The 19866-nt window shown below is 44.3% G+C and overlaps 14 non-coding genes across 14 annotated transcripts; all 14 read left to right on the top strand.

Annotated features, from left to right (window-relative positions):
- Positions 1-10329: 10329 nt before the first annotated feature.
- On the top strand, positions 10330-10449 carry LOC120970165 (small nucleolar RNA snoR111). Its single transcript, XR_005764904.1, has one exon. It is a non-coding gene; the product is annotated as a small nucleolar RNA snoR111 (small nucleolar RNA).
- An 85-nt stretch (positions 10450-10534) lies between these two features.
- On the top strand, positions 10535-10690 carry LOC120970177 (small nucleolar RNA snoR134). The gene has a single exon (XR_005764915.1). It is a non-coding gene; the product is annotated as a small nucleolar RNA snoR134 (small nucleolar RNA).
- A 54-nt stretch (positions 10691-10744) lies between these two features.
- LOC120970173 (small nucleolar RNA U36a) lies at positions 10745-10829 on the top strand. The gene has a single exon (XR_005764911.1). It is a non-coding gene; the product is annotated as a small nucleolar RNA U36a (small nucleolar RNA).
- A 64-nt stretch (positions 10830-10893) lies between these two features.
- LOC120970079 (small nucleolar RNA Z223) lies at positions 10894-10990 on the top strand. The gene has a single exon (XR_005764827.1). It is a non-coding gene; the product is annotated as a small nucleolar RNA Z223 (small nucleolar RNA).
- A 216-nt stretch (positions 10991-11206) lies between these two features.
- LOC120970160 (small nucleolar RNA snoR97) lies at positions 11207-11312 on the top strand. Its single transcript, XR_005764899.1, has one exon. It is a non-coding gene; the product is annotated as a small nucleolar RNA snoR97 (small nucleolar RNA).
- Positions 11313-12726: 1414 nt separating this feature from the next.
- On the top strand, positions 12727-12882 carry LOC120970178 (small nucleolar RNA snoR134). Its single transcript, XR_005764916.1, has one exon. It is a non-coding gene; the product is annotated as a small nucleolar RNA snoR134 (small nucleolar RNA).
- A 51-nt stretch (positions 12883-12933) lies between these two features.
- On the top strand, positions 12934-13017 carry LOC120970174 (small nucleolar RNA U36a). The gene has a single exon (XR_005764912.1). It is a non-coding gene; the product is annotated as a small nucleolar RNA U36a (small nucleolar RNA).
- A 59-nt stretch (positions 13018-13076) lies between these two features.
- LOC120970080 (small nucleolar RNA Z223) lies at positions 13077-13173 on the top strand. Its single transcript, XR_005764828.1, has one exon. It is a non-coding gene; the product is annotated as a small nucleolar RNA Z223 (small nucleolar RNA).
- A 94-nt stretch (positions 13174-13267) lies between these two features.
- On the top strand, positions 13268-13373 carry LOC120970161 (small nucleolar RNA snoR97). The gene has a single exon (XR_005764900.1). It is a non-coding gene; the product is annotated as a small nucleolar RNA snoR97 (small nucleolar RNA).
- A 1318-nt stretch (positions 13374-14691) lies between these two features.
- On the top strand, positions 14692-14810 carry LOC120970166 (small nucleolar RNA snoR111). The gene has a single exon (XR_005764905.1). It is a non-coding gene; the product is annotated as a small nucleolar RNA snoR111 (small nucleolar RNA).
- A 48-nt stretch (positions 14811-14858) lies between these two features.
- On the top strand, positions 14859-14986 carry LOC120970179 (small nucleolar RNA snoR134). The gene has a single exon (XR_005764917.1). It is a non-coding gene; the product is annotated as a small nucleolar RNA snoR134 (small nucleolar RNA).
- A 54-nt stretch (positions 14987-15040) lies between these two features.
- LOC120970172 (small nucleolar RNA U36a) lies at positions 15041-15125 on the top strand. The gene has a single exon (XR_005764910.1). It is a non-coding gene; the product is annotated as a small nucleolar RNA U36a (small nucleolar RNA).
- A 66-nt stretch (positions 15126-15191) lies between these two features.
- LOC120970078 (small nucleolar RNA Z223) lies at positions 15192-15288 on the top strand. The gene has a single exon (XR_005764826.1). It is a non-coding gene; the product is annotated as a small nucleolar RNA Z223 (small nucleolar RNA).
- An 85-nt stretch (positions 15289-15373) lies between these two features.
- On the top strand, positions 15374-15480 carry LOC120970162 (small nucleolar RNA snoR97). Its single transcript, XR_005764901.1, has one exon. It is a non-coding gene; the product is annotated as a small nucleolar RNA snoR97 (small nucleolar RNA).
- The last annotated feature ends 4386 nt before the right edge of the window (positions 15481-19866 follow it).

Here is a 19866-nt window from a genome sequence, read left to right as displayed (position 1 = left end):
CCCAAGCCTGCACCCTCCAGAACATCGGTTTCCCCGGTAAAAAGAAGAAGATCGGCGCGACATGTGGAGGTGACCACACCGGCAACCGAAAAAGGTACTCCTCTTCCCTTAATCGTGCAAATCTTACATCTCTGCTTGCACGGTATTCATCCCACAGAAGACACTAGTTGACCACTTCTTCTTGATACTAGATGTTCCTAGTAACTCGCGATGCACAAGGTTTCTCCTCATATACTATTTCACCTTAGCTAGAGGTCCGTCGCCCCCCTGAATTTCAATTTTTGGCCAGTTGATTCCCAATTAACGGAAGCATTCCCCGGCGTAACAGGCGCTAGTACGCCTATTACACCGGGGAAGCAGCGCCTTGGTGTTTATCTTAGGGGTGTGTGTGGCCTAGAGCTACTGGCGCCCGATCTGGAGGTCGGCCGGGATTAAAGGGATGGCCTGGGGGCGCTGCCAAGCACGGCGGTGGTGTGAGGTCGATGGGAGGGCGGGGCGGCGGAGACAGGGGTCTGGGCCGGTGGTCGCTGGCGGTTCGAGAAAGATCGTCAACAGTGACTGGCGGGAGGTAGACGAAGGCCATCTGCCCGTTCCTTATAGATCGGACGGTTCATTAAAAAAATCGACTGACCTATTTATTTTCAGTCGACTATTATCTTAGATACGACCACATGTGGCCAGATCCTCTAACGTGCCACGGAAAGGCAGGGAGGGAGACCTATAGTCCCCTGACTTTGCTTCGCTGCCGGCGCATGAACAGGGATCTAACCTGCATTTATATACAGTAATTTTTCTACAGTAACAAGATGCATTATTTTAGCTACAGTGTCTGCTTAGCTCTCTCACTTGCCTCAATGATTTTACACAAGGGAGCACTGTAGCTTCCATGCCTTCGCTCCAGCACGTCAGAGGAGCTGGTTCCCATGTGGTGGTGTGCTGGAGGAGTACCTGCATTTCCTGTGCTCATATATTGCAAAATCATAGAGAGTAGAATCTAATTTTGTTTGCCATGCAATGTTGTAGAGCTATCATATGTCTCCTGTCATTTATTTTTCAGCCACCTGCTATCTGCTACTTTTACAGTGCACTAGTTCTGCACACACTTCACCCTTACTCTCACTATTGTGTTTTTATGCAAGGGTATTTCAGACTCTGCTGCCATGAGAGAAGCCAAAAAGAAAAGAGAGAAGTCGCTCCAGCTTCATGTGCGGTTAGGCAAGACACGTTACAGCGCTATAAAGGGTGCAGTGTCAGCAGATGGAGACGGTAAACGTAGCTCTGGAGTTGATGACCTCGCTCGCAATGAACCACCATCCCAGGTGCTTGCTTTAACTTTGCGGTGTCATATGTGGTTGCATGTTCCATATGGTGTCTAGCTTGTATTCGAAAGGCTAAAGTCCGTAAGATAAGGAAAGATATATTTTTTTACATGAACCACCATCCCGTGAGCACCAGAAGACAAATAGCTAGTCAGGGCACTGGCCGAGCCAGTGACAAGCCCAGCAAAGATAGGCATCACCTGGAAGCCAACTAAAAAGCTGCGATGGTGGCGAAGCAGCCCGCCTCCCACCAGGCTCTCAGGTCCTAGATGATCATGCTCACCACTCCAGCCGGATGTCTAGCTTGTATTGCTTCCAATTTGGTTAAATTGCATCTGCTTAGCTTACACATTATACCTTTGAATATGACATGCCTTTCTGTTTTTGGTACATACTAGTACATCTGTGTATTAACCATGTTCTTACATCAAACTAATGTTCTTGTGTATCCCTCATCAATCACTTATGATGAGGCAGGCAGGCAAGGGGACTACTCATCATTTAAAGAATGCAGCGTCAGCCTCCCGACATGATTCTCAAGAAACAGAAATGCTAGATGAAGATAGTGAACGTAGCTTATACATTATACCTGTTAATGTGACATGCCTTCCTGTATTTAGTACATAGTACATCTGTCTATTAAGCATGTCCTTACATAAAACTATTGTTTTTTTTGTATCCCGCATCAATCAACATGACGAGACACCTTTAGTATATGCAGTGCGATATTAGTTGCATCTTTCATATGATTTATAGCATGTGCTGCTTCTAATTTGTTGAAATTCCATTTATGATGGGACCCTTTTAACTTGGCAGAGTCATATTGGTTGCATCTTTCATGTGGTGTCTAGCTTGCATTGCTTCTTATTTGCTGGAATGGTTTCTGCTTAGTTTACACAAACAGTTGTGAACATGCCATGCCTCCTGTTTTTCGTACATATTCCATCCTGGTATCATGTGTTTGCCTTACATCAAAGTAGTGATTGTTAGTATCATGCATGAATGAGTTCTGAAGAGAGAATTTTATTGCTTTTTCTTATCGGTTTTACTTGACAATTCAAAATCAATAAAGCGGAAGGAATTTAGCAAGGCAGCGGATAAAGGTGCTCCTTCCGAACAGAGGGCCTCTACAGTTTCTACTCCTCCACACCCCCAAGATGATTTCCAAGACAACACATGCATAGACACTCAACAAAGCTGTGTTTATGATGAGCACGTCTCCCCTAGTGCAGCATCACCGGTGCTCCCTCTAACTTGGCACTGTTATATGTGGTTGCATGTTATGTGTGATGTCTAGCTTGTATTGCTTCTAATTTTGTTGAATTCCATCTGCTTACTTTACACATTATACTTGAATAAGACACGTGTTCCTGTTTCTAGAACATACAATATCTGTCTATCACACCATGTTCTTACATCAAATTACTACTGTTGTGTAACCTGCAACAATCACTTATCATAAGACACGTTTGACTTCGGAGTGTGATATAGGTTACATCTCACATTCTTTTCTAGCTTGTACTACTAATTTGTTGAAATGGCACTTATGACGAGACAATTTTAACTTGGTAGAGTGATATTCGTTGCATCTTTCATATGGTGTCTAGCTTTCATTGCTTCTAATTTGTTGAAATGCCTTCTCCTTAGTTTACACATCATAAGCTGTGAATATGCAATGCTGTGAATATGCAATGGCACTAATGACGAGAGACCTCTAACATGGTAGTGTGATGTTGTTTGCACCTTGCATATGATTTATTTCTTGTACTGCTTCACATTTGTTTAAACGCCATTTATGATGAGACACTGTTAACTTGGCAGAGCGATATTTGTAGCATCTTTCATATGGTGTCTACCTTCCATTGCATTGCTTCTAATTTGGTGAAATGTCTTCTTCTTAGTTTACACATCATAGTTCTGGTTATCTCTTCCGTCTTGTTTTTCATACATATTACATCCTCCTATCATGTGGTTGTCTAACATCAAAGTTCAGTTCGTCTGCATCACGCATCAATTTGTTCTGAAGAACTAAATTGTTATTCGTTTTTCTTGTCGGCTTGACTTAACATGGCACAGAGAAAGAGGAAGAAACACAGAATGGCAGGGAATGAGAAGCGGATGAATCCTGCAGATTCTGCTGGTACTGATGGTGCAATAGAAGGTCAAAGTCCAGCGGAAAATTCTACAAACACGGCATCCCATGCTACACGAGATGCAAAAAAAGCCAAACAGAAACAAATAGCTGCCACCAAACAAGCAGAGACAGCCCTAGTTCTTGCAACACCTACCACAGTACTACCAGCTGCACGACTTACTCGTGCGTCAACTGAGCTAGCAGCACGTTCCCAAGCTCCCTTGCCACCTGACACTACTTCCCAAGCACTCTTGACACAAGACGAGTTGGCAATATCAGATGAACCTTGTGAGCTTCAACAGCAAGAAGGTAGTTGCTGGAGTCAAGTTACAGTTGCGTGCTTCTTTATATGTAGTCTCACAGTTTGATGTACACTAACACTTCCTATGTTCGTTGTTGGACTAGCACCTAGGCGCAAGAGGAAACAAACATCAGGGATAATGCTCGATAGGTTAACTAAATCTAGAGGAGGAAGAATGGAGATCCGTTTTGAGGTAGGTTTAAAAAGGCCACGTGATGCTACAGAGTCAGCCAAGTTAGTATCAGAGGCAGCGGTTGCCGTTAGGTGTCATGTATGTATCCTCCCAACATGGATTCAGTACAGGAATGACAAAGACGAAACCCAGTTCAACACCTTCCTCGACCATTTATCTGTAAGTATGGTTATGTATGGAAAGTAGTAATATCGTCTTGCTCTGTCCCATACTTTCTAGGTTGCTAATAATGAGACTCCCATAATTTTCAACAGATGAGGTTCAAGTTGGATAGCCAAGATGATGCAACCATACAAGCTTGCACCCATGTTTTCAAGTCTGCTCTACGACAGTATCGGTATAACTTGAGGAAAACTCACTTTGAAGGCAAGGCTAACAGTGAACTTTCCCAAACATCTCCAGTGGAAAATATATCGGATGAAGACTGGAGGGGCCTTGTTAAACACTGGTCTGATCCGAAGTATCAGGTACATTATATATATGTGATCAGATCACATGTTGAAGTCCTATTTATGCATGTGCCACACAAATCTATCTTCTTGTAGGTGAACTGTTCAAAGAACAAGGCCAACCGTACGAAAGTGAAATTCCAACAGACGACAGGATCTCGTAGCTATATTGCACACTGCGAGGCTCTTGTAATTAGCTGTTGTTTCACTCTTTTCGCTGTACCATATTATCAGATCTATATTGACTTGTTCGAAATGCAGAGGAAAGCCCGCAAGGACCAAAAAGTACCTGAACCAAATGCTGTGGAAATCTTCAAGGACTGTCACACCAGCAAGAAGAAGGGCATGACTACACCAGTCAAAGCCGCTGTTGTAAGTCCTTAATCCTCATGCCTTTTAACTACTACTTATTCTGACTTGTGCCTTGAACTGCATGGTTTGCAGCCAATGTCTATTACTCTTTTCAATTTTATACACAATTGTCTTAGCGTATCATTGCACCTTACAAGGTTTAAAAGAGAGGAGTGATGTTCCTTTGATCTTGACCCATAATCTAGTTCCGTGCTGGACTTGCCCACACAATGTTACAATTGCCCGTTTATCTGTTCTCAGTTGTTTTGTGATATGAATGATGTCATACTATGCTTACCGTATTATAAACTTCGTCTCTTTATCCTTAGCCCTCAATACAATGTGAAGAAATAGACAATACATTAGCGATGGTACATGGTCGTATGTTTGGAACCTAGTTTTATTATGTACTTTGCAATAAAATACAACTAATATTTTACATGGGTTCACCAGAATAAGTTCTGTATATAGACCAAAGCTATTTTGTTTGGTTTTGCTGCCTCCTTAATATCTTCTGTTCTGGTACTACTAATGCAAAACCTCAACTTTTCAGCAAGCTATGGAAAAAATGGTGGAACCGCCACCTTCTGAAGGTGGCGAGGCAACTATAACCGCAATGTCAGCTCTTGCTGCAGTGGGTCAGTACCTGTCCACTAACAGTGCCAAAAGCACGTTCCTGCGTAATACTGGGTTGGTTGTTAAGGCAATATCGTCCAAACTGCCTCATGATCAAGATATGCAAGCTCAAAGCAATGTTGTATCTGCGCTCCAGACACAAGTCCATTCCCTAACAGAGACCCTTTGTGAAACAAGGAGAAACATTGCTCAATGTCGTCAAGATATGCATGGTTTTGAAACCAGACTATCAGACATTTGCTATGTTGTTCAGGAGCCTAGGGGAAATGAAGGCGAGGGTTATGGTGCTCCATCGGACAATACAACATGAAAACGTAACAGTCAGGTCAAATGAACTGAGCTTCTGAACTTCTGGTGGTGCATTTATCTGCTAGACTGTTAAGTTTTATGCCAACCTTCCTTTTGTTATATAGTTGTAATTTGTTTTTGTGCGATACAAAATTTATTCTTAACGTGCAGCCACCGGCTGAAGAAAACAGCAAGCCATTTTTGTATAGTGTAGGGTGTTCCCTATATTTGCACTGGTGGCGATCTTTGATGCCGAGTGGATGTAATCTGTGCAATCGCCTTAATAGCCTAGCGTTAGTTTCGGCCTTATTTATTTCCTAGTCTTCTTTTTCCCTGGTTTGCTAGTGGCCGCAACTACCATGGGCCATATACGGGCCGTAGGATCCATGGGTCTCCTACGGGCCGTCGATAAATGGGCCTGTAATCGGTGGGCCTCGGGCCATCGGATAAATGGGTCTACATGGGCCGTAATCGGGCGTAATTGGTATCGGCCCAGCACGGTAACAGGCCGTTAACAGGCCGTAGGACAGCAAAGGCTTAATTCTTTCACAGGCATAACGGGTCGTTAATGGGCTAGAATATAGGACGGGCTGGAAACGACGCAACGGGTTAACAGGCCAGGAATGGGCCGACTCTTGCCATGGGCCGAATTTGGCCCATTAGGGTAATAGGCCAGTAACGGGCCGACTCTTGCCATGGGCCGAATTTGGCCCATTAGGGGAACAGGCCAGTAACGGGACGACTCTTGCCATGGGCCGAATTTGGCCCATTAGGGGAACAGGCCAGTAACGGGCCGGAAGTAATCGAGGGCCGAAAAGGAGCCCAAGAATGTATGGGCCGTCAATAGGCCGAAAGCTAACACGGGCTGGAAACGGCCCATGTAAATCACGGGCCGTTAACGGGTATAAAGAAAATTACTGTTCATTATGGGCTAGAGTCACCGTGGGCCTGTAAAGGGCCGAAAGATACGAAGGCCTCATATGGGCCGAAAGACGTCATGGGCCATACATGGGCCGAAAGTGAAATGGGCTGGTGTTATATTCGATGGCCCACATGACGTTGTTGGGCCGATTTCCTTTAGGGCCTAACGGGCCGTAAAATGGGCTATTTGCCAAGAGACCGTTAACGGGCTTTTCATGGGCCAGCCCGTTAACTTTTGACCAAGTCAAACGGGCCGGCTTTGTAAGCTAAATGGGCCAGTGGTGGGCCGTGGCACGTGTCGACATATCATAGGCGCCTATCTGACCCACTGACGAGCTGACACGTGTTCCGTCCGGCCAATAAGAATTTTACACGTGGAAATTTCCCATTGGTCGGGGCTGTTAACGGGTTATCAGATCCAAAACCCGACCCGATAGCTTAACGATGTTCCGTTACGGTGGATGCCACGTGTCGGTCACCCTTGACGAAAGCATTTCTGTGACGCGCGATTTATCGTCATGGAAGTGGACACTTCCGTGATGATAATTTTGGTAATGTCATGGAACACTTCTACGACAGCACAGGTATGACTATCTTGATTCTGTCATAAAATCGTCATGGATGTACATGCATGACAAAAAAACGCGACCTACTGTGACAAACACGTATCATCACGGAAGTGTATTTTTTTTGTAGTGTCCACAGTTACACACCTCGGTCATATCGTCGTAGTGCTTAGGCGAAGCCCTGCGCCGGTAACTTCATCATCACCGTCACCACGTCGTCGTGCTGACGGAACTCTCCCTCGGCCTCAACTGGATCAGGAGTTCAAGGGACGTCACCGAGCTGAACGTGTGCTGATCGCGGAGGTGTTGTGCGTTCAGTACTTGGATCGGTTGGATCACGAAGACGTTCGACTACATCAACCGCGTTACTAAACGCTTCCGCTTTCGGTCTACGAGGGTACATGGACACACTCTCCCCACTCGTTGCTATGCTTCTCCTATATAGATCTTGCGTGATCGTAGGTAATTTTTTTTTGAAATACTACGTTCCCCAACATCTTCATCCTACGCCTCCCACGGATTGATAAACCTTAGGTCATCCACTTGAGGGAAAATTGCTACTGTCCTACAAAACTCTGCGCTTGGAGGCCCAACACGTGTCTACAAGAATAAAGTTGCGTAGTAGACATCATTATTCCATCATGGCCAATGCCCACGAAGGACTTGCCTCGCTTGGGTATATCTTCACGAAGTAGGCGATCGCCTTGCCCTTACAAACTAATTCTTGCTTCAACCCCACAATCTTGAAGGCTCCCAAGTGTCACCTAACCAATTTAGGAGACACCTCTCTCCAAAAGGTAATAGAGGGTGTTGTTGATGATGAACTTCTTGCTCTTGTGCTTCAAATGATAGTCTCCCCAACACTCAAACACTCTCTCACATATTTTGCTTTGGTAGGAAAGGGAATTGAATGGGAAGCAACTCGAGGAAGGCTGGAAATCAAGGTTCAAATGGTTGGATTGGAATCTCTTGATCTCAACACATGAGTAGGTGGTTCTCTTCTCGGAAAATGAGTAGTGGAAGTTGTGGTTTGTTCCGACGCCTCTCTTAGAGAGTAGGTGGTGGTGGAGGGGTATAAATAGGCATCACCAAAAATCTAACCATTGCAAGTCTTTAACCCAACTCGGTGACACCGACATGAAAATCTCGATGAGACCGACTAGTGCAAAAGACTTGACCGTTTGACTTTTCGGTGAGACCGACCATACCACCTCAATGGGACCGAAGTGCGATGTCTAGGGCAAGACCTCGTTTCGGAAATTCCAATCGATTTATCTCGGTGATTCCGAAATGAAGCAACTTCATCACAAAAACTTGGTCAGGCCATCTGGGTGAGTCCGAGATCCATTTTGGTTGCACCGAAGTATTAGGGTTTGGCATATGGCAGTGTATGGGATCACCTCGGTGGGTCTGGGTTGGAATGTGTCGGTGGGACTGAGATGGATATTTATGGTTTTGGATAAGATGGAAGTGGATAAAGGTTTGAGGGTTTTGGAGCAATATCACTAAGCACTTGAGCAATTGAGTCATGATCAAAACCTTACCCCCTTTTAATAGTACTGGCTTTCCTACGGACTCAATGTGATATTTGATCATTTAACCAAAAATGTAGAGTCTTGGAGCTTTGCCAATCCTTGTCCTTAACATTTTGAAGTGGTCCACATTCACTAGTCCTTGCCATGCCACATTGAACTTATCTGAAATATACTAGATAAAGGTGTTAGTCCAACAAGGGAGAAATGTGCTTTCAGAACTACTGGTGCAGTTATAAGAGATGATAGAGGTGAGTTCATTAACACAGGTAATTGAAAAATAGATTTATGCCATGATGTCGTCTCGGCTGAAGCAACAGCCCTGCGATATTTTATTTGCATGATAACACATGTCTCATTTATATCATAAAGATCATAGTACAAACCACGTAACATCGACTTGACACAACTAAAAAGACAGCAGAACGCTAGCCTTTACACAAAAGAACACCGATCAAGAAGAAAAATTACAATCAAGAATGATGAATCCCTTGAGCTTGACAACAACGTCTGTCACTTGCCTATGACACCATCACAACGGATACCAAAAGGAAAATTGTGACGGATCACATCCTCGCCCAAGCTTGATGCGGCTCCATCATTGATATGCAGCTTTGCGGACCTCTAGGATGGCTCACCAAAGGTGAAGCCATTAAAGTTGAATGAATCAGATCAAGGCAACACTCCATACACTCCATGGAACACCATATCTGGCATCTCCGCACAACCAAGCCGCCGGAGGAGGAAACCATACCTGCCAGCCACGAACCACGAACCCAACACACGATCCACATCTTCCAGATGCCGTTGATGCAGACCATGATCTACATCTGCTCCTGGACTACCTACCAAGCTCCGCGCCGGTGCTGGAGCAAATTTAGTCGCAACAGCGGATCCTGAGGTCACAAATCCAGTACGAGGATTCCGCCGCTGTCACGCCATCCTTACTTGAACAGTCCGGTTTCCATATCCACCTCCAACCATAGGGCCGATCGCCTCCTCGGTGAAGGATCAGAAGATTCTTTAGTCAGCGTCGCTGACACAACCGCCGAAGCAAAGATGATAAACATCCCCAAAGCCTAAGCTACTAGGGCCTAAAACCTAAAACTACACAATCCACACGCATGGAACCGGTGACCCCTGCCCTCACCATCGATGACCAAGGTCATTGGTGGATGGGAGCCGCGAGAGTATGGCGGCGGGAGGAAACTCTCGTGGCGGCTCGCGGGCCTTTGCGCATACACAATAATCCTTTTTAGCCCAAAATTGCACCGTACACAAAAGATATTCCAGGCCCACGCTCATGGCTTACACAGGGCCTTATTTTACCACTCCAGCCCATCTCCTGAACAAACGGTCAGCAATCCAAAGAGGCCCGCAAAGCCTCCTCCTCCTAGGTTTTCTCCTTCCCCACGCCGCGCCACGGCCTCTCATTCCACTCGCCGCCAGGGAGGCTATAAATAAACTCCGAAGCGGTCCTCCAAACCCACCACCCTCCTAGGGTTCCCAGCCGCCGCCCCCGCCCCGCTGTATCTTCATCACCTACCTCTCGCTCTCGCCCCCTCTCTTCCCCTCCGCGATTTCCTTCGTTCTTTTTCCTCATTCGATCCTGCTTATTTGCGTTTTCCTCTCTCGATTCTTGATAAGTTGGCGGCCCCCATGCCGCCATCTTCGCGAGGAGGGGATAGATCGACGCGTCAAGAAATCGTTTCAATTGCCATGTCGTGCAGTAGGCAATATGATTGTTGCTTGCGTACACTTTTGTTCCCTCTACCTTCTGGTAGATCTTTTCTTTGTTTTGCTTCTTTGCTATCTCTTGGTAATTAAGTTCCTCTGTTTGGTTTCTGCACGATGCTAACCCCGGGCTTGTCGGACGGACCTCGGTCCGCTGTGATGAAGGAAAGCCCCAATGCTGTGCTAGATCCACACCGCCGTTCAGTGTTGCAGGCCGCGACACTACGCGTGGATGAGCAGCCTGTGTCAGAGTAACGGATACATTCGCATCACATCTTTTATTCCTCTGGTCTTGTTTCGGATCTTGGGTTGTGGTTTTGTGGCAGTGATTAGAATCTTACCCGCGCTTCTGATTAACTCGTGAAGTACAAGGGAAAACATGGTTGAATTTCTTAATATGAGCCACTGCAAATACCAAATCCTTCTTTTGTTACTGTTGTTGGTTTGTTTATGTTACTATATTGATTGTACATGGCGGTGATGATAAACACTTTAAGCAAACATGCCAGTTCTGCTTCTGAAAATTCTTGACTGAAAAACCTGTTGTATACCGATCTGAGCCATGGTCTACCATCCAGATTAGTTTCTTGTTCTGTAATATTGCCAATTCGTTTGAGGATCCTTGATTTGTAGCCCACCATTTGGACACCGGATCCTGTTCGCAGGATGAACCTTCCTGGAGGCTTGACTTTGACGGGCAAGTCTGAGGCTCTTTATTTTGATTGTTTGTCTCTGTTTTATCACTGGGTTGATTGTTGCCGAGTTTAACTATCCTCTTGCAAGTTTTCTGATTTGTGGAAGAGGCTGAAAATCTCGGGAGAGCGTGTGTTGTCATCAGCTTCGTCTCTTGTTCCTACGAGATGGGAGTTAAATAACGACACGAGATTTCACAAATTTGTGGTGCATCCACGCTACAATATCTACTCAAGCTGGAATGACCCCCCTGCATCCCGGCAAACAATTTCTACTCTGGAGTAACAAGGTGTAGTTCCGTTCTGAAAGAGGTTACCTGGACTTGAATGAAAAATCTGCAGTTCAGTACCAAACGCCACGAATTGAATCTGCTGTGAATTGTTAAAATAGCTGGTTGCTAAACAGCCCAATTATCAGCAAATTGTAATAACGGTACAGACACTTCACTGAAGCGAGCTCTGCATATAACAAATATGTCTAGATACATCTATTTCTATGACAAGTATTTTCGGACAACTTAAAACCATTGAAATGCAAATTTTTCTGTTTGAATGGTTCAGTAATAAGTCACTTGCTTTCTTCAGATGTGCATTCTGTAAGTCAGGTGTTTGACGTAATTTTTTCTTGGACAGTTGTATATGGTAGCATTGTCTGTATTTTCTGCTGCCCTACATGATGAACTTTATGTTTTAGCTATGGATGTATGTCCAGATGGAGCTATATTTGTCATAGTTACTCTGATAGGGCAAATACTAGTGTTGCACAAAACACCTATTTTACAGGTTTGTTGCACAAAACATCATATATTGGGGTAATTCGTTGCAGTTAGGTGTAATCCTCCATTTAGGTTTGTTGAGATTCCTGACGAAACCTTCACTAGTCTTGTCTCATCTCTGTCCTCCCCTTTTCTCTCCCCCGATGGTAGCCTCCCCTGACGACACCCTTCACAAACGTCGATCGACGGCAAAATTTTCGCCTAAAAATAAAAATATAGGGTTTCATGGTGGAGAAAAATACCTAACCAACTCTCTAAGGAGAGGTATGGGGAGACGAGCACGCTTTGGGGGTTGGGAGGTGCTCGTAGACAGGCTTACCCGACGACATAGGAGAGCACCTAAGAAATACACCCCCAAGCCATATCTCCCAAGCAATATCCGGATCGAGACTTAGGCTTTCGCCCGGGGACATCCAATCAAGTGAGAGGTGGCGTGCTGACACACCATAGTGATGCTTCCAAGACGGAGCACGACACCCACAAGCCGTCACCGCTGGCATCGGCCGAAGGCAGGCAGGATTTTCGTTCAAAACGTCGCACACCTACATCCCAGACCATCGAAAATGGGATACACCGTCCATGTGGATTCACTTCGCCGCTGCAGCACTTTGTCGCCGCTGCATCACCGCGTCCCACCAACACCATCGAAAGAACGAGACAATACCACCCCACCGCAGCACCGCGTCCCACCAACACGATTTCCTCCGTGATTTTCTTCTTCAAGAAATCGTTTCAATTGCCATGGCTTCCCGTAGGCACTATGATTGTTGCTTTTTTCTCTCTCCCTATGTTTTGCTCGTTCTAGTCTTGTCGATGATGAGTAATTTTCTTGTTCTGCATGATGCTAACCCTGGGCTTGTCGGACGGACCTCGGTCCGCTGTGATGAAGGAAAGCCCCAATGCTGTGCTAGATCCACACCCCCGTTCAGTGTTGCAGGCCGCGACACTACGTGTGGATAAGCAGACTCTGTCAGAGTAACGGATACATTCGCATCACATCTTTTTTTCTCTGTATTTTGTTTCGGATCTTGGGTTGTTTGGTGGCGGTGATTAGAATCTTACCCGCGCTTCTGATAACTCGTGAAGTACAAGGGAAAACATGGTTGAATTTCTTAATATGAGCCACTGCAAATACCATGTCCCTTTTCCTTTCTGATCTTGGTTTATGTTATTATGTTGATTATACATGGTGGTGATGATAAACACTTCAAGCAAACATGCCAGTTCTGCTTCTGAAAATTCATGACTGAAAAACCTGTTATATACCGATCTGAGCCATGATCAATCATCTTTATTCCTTCTTTTGGTTATTGGTCTCTGTTTTGTCACTTGCTTTAAATTTGATTGTTGCCGAGGTTAACTATCCTCTCGCAAGTTCCTCTGATTTGTGGAAGAGGCTGAAAATCTCGGTAGAGCGTGTGTTGTCATCAGCTTCGTCTCTTGATCCTACGAGATGGGAGTTAAATAACGGCACGAAATTTCACAAATCTTCACTGCATCCTTGCAACAATTCCTTCTCTGGAGGAACAAGCTGGAATATCGTTCTGAAACAAGTTACGAGACCATATTGTGAACCTGAAACCTGATTCAGAAACAAGCTGGAATGTCGTTCTGAAACTAGTTATGTAGACCATATTGTGAACTTGAAACCTGATTCAGAAACAAATGGCACGAATTGAATTGGATATGAATTGTGAAAAGGAATTGAATTTGCTGGACGCTAGTAGCATGAATTAGTAGCTAATGAACTTAGTGAATGACGCTTGGAACATCTTTATGGCATAGTTTTATAACCAAGAGATTTCTATTGGGTAATCTTATCACGTTAATTTCTTGAACTCAGGGAGTTACTGTAAATTCTTTCTGGAATAAGTTGTTTGCCTTCCATGATAGGAGTTTATGTAATTTCAGCTGGTCTTTATTCCCTCAGCCCTACATGATGAAATTAATGTTTTAGCTATGGATTTATGTCCAGATGGAGCTATATTTTTTGTCATAGTTACTCTGATAGGGCATTTGTTATTTCATTTCATTGATTTGATATTGGGAAATTAAATAAATTTATGGCTTGTTTGTTGAAACATTTGCATTTCCCGCTAAGAGCTAATGCTGCTAATTCCTTCTATGTATGTCGGAGCCTTATTAATTTTCCAAGTATTTTTTTAAACTATAATCTTTACTTAAATTTGCATTTGCAAAGTTCAAACCATGATCTTGTGAAAAGTAGGGTCATCAATCAGAATGATAATTATTCTCTATTTTAATGACCTGCACTACGCAACGAAATAAACTCCCACGTTTCCTACCAGCTACCTATTTCCAGATAATTCATGGATCTGTTTCTACACTAGCATGTAAAATTGGTAACAAACTGAATTTGTATCAAGACCTGAACATGTATGCAGTCAAATGAAAGCTACCTAGCAGCGGAAATAGAACAATAATTAAACCTGTATCTACACACTCGAATGAAAGCTACAGGCAGGATAAACTACAGTAAGATGCTGATCAGGCTGGAAAGAACATAACTACCTCCACGCAGTAGAACATGTATTCTGCTAAGAACACTACAGGCACCAAAAAATGCATCGTTGTCACAACCAAATTACGGGGAAAATGCGCTACAAATACTGAATCCCTTTTTCTTTCTGATCTTTCTTGTTTCTTTGTACATGTCGGTGATGATAGACACTTCAAGCAAACATGCCAGTTCTGCTATGTTAAAAAAAATCCTGCCAGTTCTGCTTCTGATTTGAGCCATGATCATAGTTTAGTTGTCTGATTCTGTGACGTTATAAATTCGTAGTTGGCGCCCCCCATGCCGCCATCTTTGTGAGGAGGGGATAGATCGACGTGTCAAGAAATCGTTTCAATTGCCATGGCTTCCCGTAGGCAATATGATTGTTGCTTGCGTACACTTTTTTTTTTTGCTTGTTATTCTCTTGGCGATGAGTAATTTTCTTGTTCTGTATGATGCTAACCCCGGGCTTGTCGGACGGACCTTGGTCCGCTGTGATGAAGGAAAGCCCCAATGCTGCTAGATCCACACCGCTGTTCAGTATGAGCAGCCTGTGTCAGAGTAACGGATGCATTCGCATCACATATTTTTTTCCTCTGTTTTTGCTTCGGATCTTGGATTGTTGTTTGGTGGCAGTGATTAGAATCTTACCCGCGCTTCTGATTAACTCGTGAAGTACAAGGGAAAACATGGTTGAATTTCTTAATATGAGCCACTGCAAATGCCAAATCCATTTTTGTTTCTGATCTTGCTTTATTTATGTTATTAATGTGTTGTTTGTACATGGCGGTGATGATAAACACTTTAAGCAAACATGCCAGTTCTGCTTCTGAAAATTCATGATTGAAAAACCTGTTGTATACCGATCTGAGCCATGATATCATCTGTTTTAGTTTCTTACTTATTCTGAAAATTCGTTTTCATGAAAGACTGTTCTTCCTTCTGATTGTTTGTCTCGCAAGTTTTTTTTGATTTGTTTAAGAGGCTGAAAATCTTGGGATAGTGTGTGTTGTCATCAGCTTCATCTCTTTGTTTCTACTAGATGGCAGTTAAATAACGACACCAGATTATACAAATTTCCGCTGCATCATTGCGACAATATCTACTCAAGCTGGAATGCACCCTGGCAAACATTGTTCTGAAAGAGGTTGCCTGGACCCAATTCTGAACTTGAATGAAAACCTGGAATTCAGTAACAAATGCCACGAATTCAATCTGCTGTGAATTGTTAAAATAGCTGGTTGCTAAACAGTCCAATTATCAGCTAATTGTAATAATGGTACAACATTTCACTCATGCGAACACCGCATAATAAATTTACAAGTCATAGTTCTAATACAAATTTTATGTTTGAATGGTTTAGTAATAAGCATGATATTTCTACTGGATCACTTGCTTTCTTCAGATGTGCATTCTGTAAGTCAGGTGTTTGACGTAATTTTTTCTGGGGCACTTATGGTAGCAGTGCCTGTCTGTTTTCTGCTGGTCTTTATTTGAACAGCCCCCTACACTCTATGGTCGACATTGCATATTACAAAAATAAATTCAGTTTTTATTTTATTTTTTCTAGCATTTTTTTGAATTTACTATTCATAATGGGTGTGCATGCTCCCCATGTTCACCAAATCCATCTCCTTTATATGTCAAGTATATATCACTAGATTTCTACATGGATGTGGTTTTTATATATTTTTTGTCACATAATATATTTTTGGGAGTTAAATGCACCGGAGGTGCCTAAACTTGTCATGCGCGGTCAGTTTGGTGCCTAAAGTTACAACATACATAAAACTAGTGCCTGAACTTGTCCAGTCGTGCAAATACGGTGCCTCCTTCCGTATTTAAACATACACCCTGCCCACGTGAAGTGCCAGCATGGCAGTGGCCCACATGTAAGTGGATATGTGCGGGGAGGAATTATTTTGCAGAAACATCGCTTTTGTTTTATTTAATCATGTAGGAAAGCCCTCAAATATAGTGTATGCCAGAGAGAAATAACATGAAAAAATTTCTGCATCGCGGTGTTTCTAACCTGCACCTCCAGGTTACCAAACGGCGTAATCAATTGGTTTTATTTTTTATTTTCTTCCAAGTTCCTGTTTAGTTTTATGACACACAATTTTTCCAATATAAAAATACAATAATTATTGATATGCAGTTGCTGTGTATTTTTTCTTTTTTTTTCGTTGTGTACTTTGAAGAGGTAAAATTAACTATTTCAAAAATTTATGTGGATTTAAAATTTTCTACAAATATTTAACATTATTATGTAAATTCATATATCTTCATTCCGGACCAAAAGCATACATAATTATTGTGTATCTTCATTATATTTATGAAATACAAAATTATTAAAAAATTGGCAACATTGTATTTTTTGAAATTATTCAACATATATGAAAATTATTGTGTAATAATATTAGATTCTAGAAATGTATCAAAACATGTCAACCGTGTTTGCAGAGTTGTAAGGAGAATTTTGTACTGTGGGTCAATGCCAAACCGTCACGCCATGCGGGCATAACATACGTCCGGATACGGAAGGAGGTGCCGTATTTGCACAACCAGATAAGTTCAAGCACCAGTTTCATGTATTTTACAACTATAGGCATCAAACTGACCACGCCGAACAAGTTGAGGCACCCTAGTGTATTTAACTCTATTTTTGGGTATGTCTAGGGCACATCTAGATATGCTCTAGTTATTGTACATCTAAATGAGTGAATCAAGCATAAAGAAAAAAAGAAAAAAAAATGAAAATATTCACACGAATCTCAATGTAAGATCAATGACATATGACTTAGACGTGCAATACTTATGGCAGATCTAGATGTGCTTTAGCAAAACTGTATATTTTTAGATAGTTAAATTGTTGACCTAGAACTATTAGGTGCGTGACTTGATTTCGGATAGGTTGTCTCCTGAAGCCGGTTCATAATCTGTTGGATCATCTGTTTGGTTTCTGCACGATGCTAACCCGGGCTTGTCGGATGGATTTCGGTCCTCTGTGATGAAGCAAAGCCCCAATGCTGTGCTAGATCCATCCACACCGCCGTTCAGTGTTGCAGGCCGCGACACTATGCGTGGATTGTTAGCAAATCTCCCCTTTCCTCCCTCCGCAATAACCGCATCCCTCGATGCGCTGTTCGGGAACGGACGTGTTCTCAGATTGTATACCGCTTGGCCATGCCACCAAAAAATCGATCAAAAATCTAGAAAACAACAAGTATTAGCCTAATCATTAATGAAAAAGATCAACGGTTCGATTCATTTTGTCTCCCGCTCTAGAAATCGACTCCCAACACGTTATCAGCACGCTCTTTGCCGAGAGCGATTTGGCCAAGAGGGAAGCGATGACGGAGTGCCCGGCGGTCCTCGACCTCGCCCGGTCGATGCCCCCGGCGAGGCCCCCTCACGCACGGCGTCCGCGCCCGCGCTACGGAGCCATGCGTCGTACTCGCTGGCTCCCGGGCTCTCGGCAGCCAACAACCATGGCCACGCACGGCATGGCTGGTTGCCCGGCCCAGGCGGTCGACCAACGGTAACGCCCTCTGGCACGCCCCTGCGTGGAGAGGCTCCCTTGCCTGCCCGGCGGCAGCAACCTTTATGCGGCCTCCCTCTGGAGCACACGATGCGGCTCTCGGCCTGCGCGCGTAGGCGCTCAGGCCAGCACGCCCTCCTCGGCGTCCCCTGGCGCAGCCCTGACCGGCCTCCAAAGGCGGCGCGCGATAGCAGCGGCCCCTCCCGAGCGGAGGTTTAAGGTTTGAAGTGAGTTTCAAACCTTTACCCTTGAGGTTCTTTGCGTCCCGGTGGTGTGGCTTGGATTACACGCGCTATCCCATGGGAGGCAAGACTGATCTTGATGTCCATGACCCGCTTAAGTAAGTTGTGGCCATTGAGGGCAAGCGCCTCAAATTACTTAGCCATCAATTACTTGGGGCAAACCAGAGATAATTAATTTACGAGTAGTAAATTAAAGACTATCATGGTTAGTGTTGTAATGAATTTTGCAAAATTAATGGATATTTCAAGAACTTAGCTTGAAACCATTAGTGTGAATCTCAAATTGCTAAGTATGATATCTTGAAGATAATATCCAAAATGGAGTAGATCTTGCAGCACTAGGGAGTATAATCTGATGAAATCAGCAGATACTCACTCGTAATGCCTTATGCCACGACATAGTAAAATATGTGGGAGAGCACTTTGTCAAGCAATCATAATGTCAAAATGACAAAATGTAGGCTTTAACTGTAGTGGTGATAATCTGCAAAGCAGTAGATCTACACACTACCTTGTGATCTCAATACATCAATCTGAAGAAATCACTAAGAATTTTGCATCTGTATTTGCAAGAAATTGAAAATCTCAATTGCAAATAGACGTATTAATCTCGACATGTGTTTAACATGAAGATAGATACATCATAGAAATATTTCGAAATACATTGTACTCAACGGAGAAACAGTACTGTAGAAGTACTGAATTTATGTTTGCAAGAGATTAAAAATCTCAATTGCAAATAGATGTAATTAATCTCGACACGTTTCAAACGTGGAAATATATAACATCAATTTAGTATCTGGAATACATTGGTATTCAACAGAAAATGATACTAAAATATATGTACCAGATTTAACGGTCTAAAACAAGAATAAAATCACTGCTAGAATTAACCGTGAAATCACAATTAATACAAATTTTGGCCTATTCAATCAAAAATAGGTAAAGCCGCAAGAACTAGAGTGCAAAACTTGCGAAATATCATCACATGATTAATTAAGGGAATCTCCCCTTATCCAAACTGCCACACCGTTGCATCCCGCAACCTACGCAAGGCAGTAACTGCCTCATGACGGTTCTCTCCCGAATCGGCGCCTCTCCAAACCGACGCCTGAAGGCGTCTCCCCATGTCATATATATACTGTATAACATGATCAATAAAGGATACAGTTAAATCATTTGTTGTCTCTCTTGATTAGTTCCAATACGTTATCAGCATGCTCCTAGCCAAGAGCGATTTGGCCGAGAGAAAGCAACGGGAGTCGGCGTCCTCGACGACCGAAGCGCGCGATGCAGCCCTCGCGCCGTCGTCGCCGACCGCAACAGGCCGTAGCCGTTCCTGGCCGCGTCCGCGCCGCTCCCCGGCCTCCGCGGCCGCGCCGAGCCTGTCCGCGCCGCCGGACTTGCGCCCGCGCCGTGCCCGTGGCTACCCAGCGCCCTGCCGCGCCGCGCCTTGCCGCCCGGCCCCCGCGCCGCTCACCGGCCTCTGCGCCGCGTCCCAGCCTCCGCGGCCGAGCCCGGCCGTGCATGCTCCGCCTCGTCCTGCCGCCCGCCCCCCGCGCCGCTCACCGGCCTCTGCGCCGCGTCCCGGCCTCCGCAGCTCGAGCGTGGTGTGGCCGGCTCCGCCCGCCCACTCCCGCTCCAGGCTGTGGCCGCGCCCCGCCCGTGGCGCT

Source organism: Aegilops tauschii, chromosome 7 (genome assembly GCF_002575655.3).
Source record: "Aegilops tauschii subsp. strangulata cultivar AL8/78 chromosome 7, Aet v6.0, whole genome shotgun sequence".
Lineage (NCBI taxonomy): Eukaryota > Viridiplantae > Streptophyta > Magnoliopsida > Poales > Poaceae > Aegilops > Aegilops tauschii.
This window is presented reverse-complemented; position numbering and strand designations above follow the sequence as displayed.